Source organism: Pinus tabuliformis, chromosome 8 (assembly GCF_031772625.1).
Source record: "Pinus tabuliformis cultivar Carrire ecotype Pingquan chromosome 8, CPIR1, whole genome shotgun sequence".
Classification (NCBI taxonomy): Eukaryota; Viridiplantae; Streptophyta; class Pinopsida; order Pinales; family Pinaceae; genus Pinus; species Pinus tabuliformis.
Window position 1 is genome coordinate 1,162,744,054 of NC_142294.1, and position 8,178 is coordinate 1,162,752,231.

The window sequence follows — 8,178 nt, forward strand, 5'->3', positions numbered from 1 at the left end:
TATTAGTTAGAATATCTTATGAAAAATAAACAATTAGTGAGCAATTTCCTAGTAGCCATATTTTTACTTTCAACTTTCCTAACTAGATTGAAAGCATGCTCTAGAGATTTAGATTCAAAGATACACACCTAATCTTGGATGATTTCCTTTAAAGTTCTCATAAATAGGTCTAATAAATTATCTCTGAAATGTTCTTTACCCTAAGACTCAACTTTTGGAATTGTTGATTGTGCTCTATAACTATAAATTTTTGCCAAAGATTTACCAATTGACTAAAGAATGTATAATTTGCTCTTAATATCCTCGTAATGTGCTATAAATTACTATGTAAAAAATGGCCCAAGATATAATAAAATCCTTTTTTCTTTTGCAAAGCCATTGGTAACATACATCAATTGATCTTGTTTTAAAAACATTGATGCGATGTTTACCTTTTGTAAGGTTGGAACTTGGTGTAAATCAAAGTAATTCTCCATTTGGAATATCCGCGTTATAAGATTCTTACCATCAAACAATCTTATGTTGTTGGTTTTGTGATTCAATATTTATGTTTTCCAATTATGATAAGATACTCCCCATATGTGACTGAGTCTCAACACTCTGCTTCTCCTTATGTTCATGATTTCCTTGGATGTTCATATCCATTTTAGGGAGATTATATAATAGCATGGTTCATAGTTTCTGTAATTTCTACCTTGTCTTCATTCATTTCTTTTCCATTTCATCCATCATTTTTCTTTTAACTTTTTCTTGAGAACTTGATAAATCGACCTTTTCCAACACACTACCATTGATTTCATTAACTTAATTCTCTGATTAGGAGAATATAAATTCTAAGTTTTCACTTTCTTCATGAGTTTTTTATGAGCCTTTAGGATGTTTAATTGGTGTAACAAATTTCTTTAGAGGCATCATAATAATACTCATATTTATCACAACTTTCAATCATAATTTTTTTTGGATCTTCTAATAAAAAATCATGTCCTTGTAAGTTATGTGCCTTTAAAATGTCAATTTGGAAAACATCTAAATGTTTGACCTTTTTCTTGATATATCTCTAAATTTGAGCCCTTCTAGATCTAAAATTTTGGTCTATAATACTCTAATACATCTTCTATGCAATTCCAAATATTTGACTAGAATTTGATGTGCCAAGTAAAGGTTGTGGTGACTTTCCAAAAACATGTTGATTTTTGGTCTCTTCCCAAGAGAAAACTTGTGTAATTTTCCACTTATACAATTATTCAAATTTGATTATGTAGTTTTTACTTGAGGCACTTCATTATTTCTCCTTAGACTACTGAAAATTTCACAGTCTGAAGTGTGCTAGGAAAAGGTACTTCATTATGTCTCCTTAGATTACTAAAAATTTCATAGTCTAAGTGTGCTAGGAAAAATTTGTAGTGAAAATACCATGACCCCTCATTTGAAATTGATCTAAGTACCATTAAAAAATCCAAACTTCCACAAGCTATATCATAAAAATTATAAAGAACTAGAATCTAATTTTTTTATTAGACATACCTTGCAAGTCCTTCTCAATCTACTCAAAATTTTATGGTGTGAAACATCCTAGAAAAGGAATTATAGCAAAAATTTTGAGATGACTTATTTCAAACATAGATTTGAGGATTAATCACAACCCTTAATTCCACAACATATATCTTGAAAATAGTAGACATACTTTTTATGATGTTATCCATGATACTATCTTTACTTGGTTTGATGTAGTTAAAACATGGTTATGGCTTACTCCTTAAAACAACTTGTTTTTTTATGTTACAATAGTTGACACATACAAACATTGTTTCTGTTTAAAATGACTATTCACAATAAACTTACACACAATAAGGTGCACGTGCTAATTTGTTGATTCAAATTACCAATTTGGTTGTTCTTATGTCAAGGGCATTATAATAATAATAATAATAATAATATCCATTTTTAAGGTCACAGCCAAGCCAGACACCAAATTGGTGTATGAGACCCCCTTGTTTGTGGGACAAGGGACCCACCTCCGCGCAGCGATTTGACTGCTAAGTCTACGAAGGCATACATACTCTACCCCCTCTAGTTTTGAACCTGTGACCTCTTAGGAGGAAACACATGCTCTTAACCATTACAATTGTGTTAAAAACCTCATACTACAATGTAAAAATATATGAAAATAGATACTTTACTATCAATATATCCAATTTTCTATTTTCAAAATCCAAATAATACAATTTAATGTTTTTTTTAATTTACTCATACTTCGAACTCTCATATATATATATAACAATTTTCTTTATTATTTCAAAATTCAAATAATACAATTTAATGTTTTTTTTTTTAATTTACTCGTACTTCGAACTCTTTTATTTATATATATATATTACAATTTTCTTTATTATTTCAATTTAAAATAGATATGTTATTATTATTTTTTCCTACCTAAACCAATCTTCCAATCTTCTTCCTGTAACTATTTTAATACATTTACTTTTAAAAAACCCAACCAATCTTCTTCCTGTAACTATTTTAATACATTTACTTTTAAAAAACCCAAACATTAGCAATGCGAAACTTACGTTTTTCATAACTTACGTTACGACAAAATCCATCAACTTCACCATTAAAAAAGTTTTACGACACTTACAAAGTTTTAAGCCAGCCTTACACGGGAAGGGAGATCTGTAATTCATAGATGACACTCCAAGCACTTGTATGTACAGTGATTCAATACAGTGATTCTTTTATTCAATACAGTTCTACTTCACTGTGATTGGTTGCTCCTTGTTGAATTCTGGTTGTCAAGTATTTTTCTTTCCCTGAATAAATAGTTATTTTCATTGGATGAATAAATAGTTATTTTCATTGGAAGAAAAGATGGTTTATTGTGATCTTTCTAACAAAAACTCTATGTCGATAAAAAATCTACCACCATTTTTATACAAGAATACTATGTAAATAACTATCCACCATAATTTAAGCAAGTATTTGTATAAAAATGGTGGGAAACAATCCACATGGCATTTTGTTAAATATATAAGTTTTGACAAGGCTAGCCAAATGCCCATATTCATGGGCATATAGTGAGTGTCGTAATATAATAACAATGAGTTAGATTTTTTAAATGTATCTAAATGGAAAGGACAAGACCACCGAAATCACATTTGGTATTTACATTGTTGTAGTCTAACGATTATGCTTTTTTGCCTTGAAAGTTATGGAAATTCCGATCATATTTTGAAAAAATCTGGCAGGGTATTTTGTAAATCCATGTAAAAGTTGTCACACTTCATAATTTTAGGTGCCCTAAAAGTTTTTGATGGTGTTGAATCCATTTTCACCACCAAAAATATGATTCAACACTGCCTCTAGAAGATTTTTTGAATTTTTTTGTGCCAGTTTTGAGCATCCATACAATTCCTCCAGTTCCGTAGACGACTCCATTTACATTAACACCGAAGTAGTCAGTGGACACTATTGAAGTCATTTTGATAGATTCTTCTTGGTATCCACAATAGATGGTTGAAGTCATTTTTGGTAGACTCTGCTTGGTATCCACAACAAACTCCATGTTATAATGGTTGACCACAAAACATATGTGGTGCTATTATTTGCTAAAGTAAATGTAAAATGTTAAAGCTAAGCAACAAGGGGCAGTTTGGCACAATTAATTTGTAAATGATTCTCACTCTTTAATTTTTCACCATCTTTATATTTTATTTTATTTTATTTTCTAGACTCCCTTGTTTTTATCATTGGATGAAAAGAATTACAGTGAAATTTACCTCCATGTAAATAAATGTATTAAAACACACTCTCAAGTTCACGTTGCAAAAAGAAGAAACATGCTATGTTAGTATATATTTTATATTTTTTAAATTAATTAATATATAATATAAATTTAATAAATTTTAAGGATTTGAACTATGTAAGCTTTGTTACAATAAGATGGGCAATATCATGACTTATCAATATCTTTTATCCAAAAGAGATAAGTATTTTCTTTTATATTATATTATTTTAAAATTATATTAAAAAACCTTTTATATATATACGATTTATTATAATTATCAATTATTTTATGCATAATAAACATACTAAGCAAACATTGCAATGACACTTGTTATTTTATACATTAAAACAAAAAACTAATAAACATTACCAATACAGATTAGAACATAATGTATGATTTTATTTTTAATAGTCTTAACATTTCAGAGAGAAAATCTATCAACTTCACCATTAAATCCATCATGGTTAAATCTATTTATCTATCTATCTATATATATAAATGATTTATTATAATTATCAATTATTTTATACATAATAAGGGTACTAAGCAAGCAAACATTGCACATTACACTTGTTATTTTATATATTAAAAACAAAAAACTGATAGAGAAAATCCATCAACTTCGCCATTAAATCAAAGTTTTACAATCGCCTTACATTACCTTTGTCTAAAAGCACGCTTATCACTGTGTAATTCATATATCACACATGGAAGAACTCATAACTCTTTTATTCATGTACCAAGCACTTGTATGTACAGTGATTCAATACAGTTCCACACTGTGATTGGTTGCCCCTTGTTGAATTACTAGTGTGAAGCATTTTTCTTTCCTTGAATAAATAGCCATCTTCCTCGTTGGAGGAAAAGGCTGCTTATTGTGAAATCTTCCTAACAAAAACCTTACGTCGACAACATCTGAAAGAAAAGCAAGAAACAATAATGAAATGAAAGTGATGAAATGAAGAGGATCAACAAGGAGGGAGGTCAGAAGGGGGAGGTGGGAGAGTTTGAAGGGGCCCTTTTCCGTTCTTTACTACCCACGCCATCTTCAGCCCCCATGATGTGTGAACCTCCAAATGACAGTGCATGAACCACACCCCTGCATATATTCCATGGATATTGAGTAAACAAACATTATTATAATTTTCATCTATGCAATGATATGATTTAATGTAAAGTTGAATGGGAAATGAGATGAGATTGTGTGAATATATTCCATGGATATTGAGTAAACAAACATTATTATAATTTTCATATATGCAATGTTATGATTTAATATAAAGTTGCATGGGAAATGAGATGAAATTATGTGAATATTTTGTATATATTACCTGGATTGTCTGCACGGAATCTGATAGCAGCCCAACCTCCTTTGGGAACTCCCACAGTGTTTCTCTCAACAGGGTCAATGAGGTTAAAGTTTGGTGCATCTGTTGATTCATTGTAGTTTCCAACACCTTGGCCCACCACAAAGAAATTGAAACCATGGAGATGGACAGGGTGGCTGTCTGTGCTGAAGATGCTGGTGTCTTGAAGAATCAATTGAACAGTTGTGTTAAAGGGAAGGACTTTTACTCTAGTCCCATTCACAGCCTGTGTATTATTGGGTGGAGTGCCAGTGTAATTGAATGGGAATGGAGGATTGTCTGGAAAATTAGTCTTATAAACTCCTTTCATTTGCTTGAAATAGTGAGACTGAAGAAGAGCTGTGTTTGGGAGAACAAAAGAAATATTGTTGACAGATGCAGTGAATCTTGTCCCATTGGGTGCCTGGCATGTGGCATTTCCCATCCCTTTTGGACAAGGATTCAGTCCCAACCCAATTGTAAAGAAAAGTTTCTTGTCAACTGTTTGAGGAACAAGTGCAGGGAATTGTGAGGTAGCCAAGCTTCTAAGTTTTGCACTAAAGTTGGCTGCAAAGGAAGTGTCATTAAGGGCTGGGAGTTTAGGCATTATAATGGTGGAAGAGGTATTAGAGTTGGAAATGTTGTAGCTCACAATTCCTGCAACAGTGGAGTTATCAAATGTTCCACCCCCTGTAGCAAATGGGCGAGCTGCTATGTAAAACTGGTTAACTCCTCCAACATTAACAGTAGCATTAGCAGTGAATAACACATTGGTGGTTTGGCCGGGTGTTATAACAAGAGTGTCTGTCTGGAAAGGCTTCACATAAACTGCATCTACTTCCACCACAGTCATGCTGTGATTTGCAATGGCAAGAAAGAGCTCATCATTGAGTGCAGCATTGATGATTCGAAGAAGATATGTCTTCCCAGGATTGACATTAAGAACAAATGTATCTACATAACATACCATGGTTAGTAAATGAGTGACATCCTCTTTTGTACCCAATACATCAAATAAATAAACAAATTAAATACAATTATCATTACCATTGGAGCAGTTGTAAAGTGGTCCAGGAAGTCCATTTATAGTGTAGGCATTTGACACATTTGGACCTCCCCTGATTGGAGGGCCTGCTGAATAACCTTCTCAGTGTCTGCATTCCACCATTCTCCTGCAAGGTGGTGTGTGTAAAACCATTAAATTCCAGATTACAAGGCCAATGATACAAGGTCCAGATTATCCATAAAAAGTACTAAAATATATAAACTTACCCAGAATAATGGGGACTTCTTTGTATGGCTTGGGAAATGGGTAGGGAACATGTGGCTTGGGATATATAATGATGGCACCATGTACGCTAGCTCTTAACCAAGAAATGTGTGCATGCCACCATAGAGTTCCTCTCTGTCCTGTGATGGTGAAGTTATAAACGTAACTCGTTCCAGTTTGAAGTGGACATTGGGTGATATAACCAGGACCATCTGCCCACCCAGATCTCAGCTGTCGAATCCCATGCCTGCATGCAAAAACATACATAAATACATGATCTCTAAAACTATTCAGTGGCTGCAGGCAAGTTGAGTGATTATTATGAATGAGTAGGATTAGGTCAGCCATATAAATTAAATAATCACAAGTAAACATCACTTTATAATAAACAGCAAAATACTTACTTTATCATAAATATACATCTTAAGTTACTGGAAAAAATAAAAAAATCATAAATATAATTACCAGTGAATAGTCACGTTGTCCTTGACATGGTTAACCAGTTTTATAATTACTTGATCTCCCTCCTGAGCAAAAATGGTAGGTCCTGGATATTGTCCGTTCACTGTGATCAAAGGTTTTGTGTTGCAAAGACGTGTCACATTGCTCTGCCTCACCTGCAACCCAATGCATTTATACTAATTAGATTAATATAACCAAACACCCAAACACCCCTAGTGAACTCCAACATAGTATAAATGATTTGCAGTATATATAGTTACATTGAACTTGTAATGCCTGGTTGTCTGCCAATGCTTTCCTGCTGCTATATCCAGGTACTGAATGATGACCAGCAGGATGACAATTAACAAGTACTTCACAGCTGCCCTGGAAGAGCAGGGGCAAAGGCAGAGTAATGTCTTTGAGTTCAACATTTTCCTCCTGCTACTTAACTTATAACCTATGAAACCCTAGTTTGAATGTAGCTGTGATTACTGTGATCAGCTGGGAGGCATTTATATATATACCAATAGCCCTGAAGATTGCCCGGTGTCTTTCTGGTTGTGGGGTATTATTTGGTGGTGAATCGGTGGAGTAAAAATTAAGAACATACACTCACAAACAACCGTAGACATTGCACAGAGAAAACCTTTGCCTAATTGCTTCTGTGCAGCTGTACCAACTCAGCTGAAAGAGGCGTTCACTGTAAGAAGGCAAGGATGTAATTAAGTTTAATGGAGATTAGTGTGAAATTGAAAGACTTAATGTGGGCTTAGGACATCCATGCTTTTCTGGCATGGCACGAGGTCCTGTATATGAGTTAAGATAGGTTAATCACAAGATCAGTAAGTTCGCTGAGGACCACCATGAAAAAGCTGTCCTTATCCATGAAAAAACGGTCTCCTTTATAATTAACTGCCATTGCCATTGCCATTGCCATTGCCATGGCCATGTATTACTGTAATTTCAGAGTTGGGTTCATTGATCGACAGAGAGGCCGGTGGTCTCCACTTCCGTTGAGTAGAAAATTCTTTTACTTTCATAACACACAATTGACCACACCAACACCAACTCAAGTCCATTTCAATTCTTTGTTGACCAGACATTGCTGTTCAAATCGCTGGAACCTCCCCTAATTTCCCATCACCAAAGGAGTCTATTCACTGGAACCTCTTTAATTCTCCTCACCAAAGTAGTCTCAGAGATATCCTGTCGACATTAAAAGAAAATTCTGGAGAAGTATGAAGTGGGTAGTTAAATTTCTATGTTTGGTATGGTTCTTGCATTCATGGGATGTCATTAAAACGGAATTCGACTCGAACTTGTTGCAATCTTAT

The 8,178-nt window shown here is 33.5% G+C and overlaps 1 pseudogene; it reads right to left on the reverse strand.

The window, feature by feature from the left end:
• Window positions 1-4,661: 4,661 nt before the first annotated feature.
• On the reverse strand, window positions 4,662-7,315 carry LOC149239475 (laccase-4-like; annotated as a pseudogene).
• Window positions 7,316-8,178: the final 863 nt, after the last annotated feature.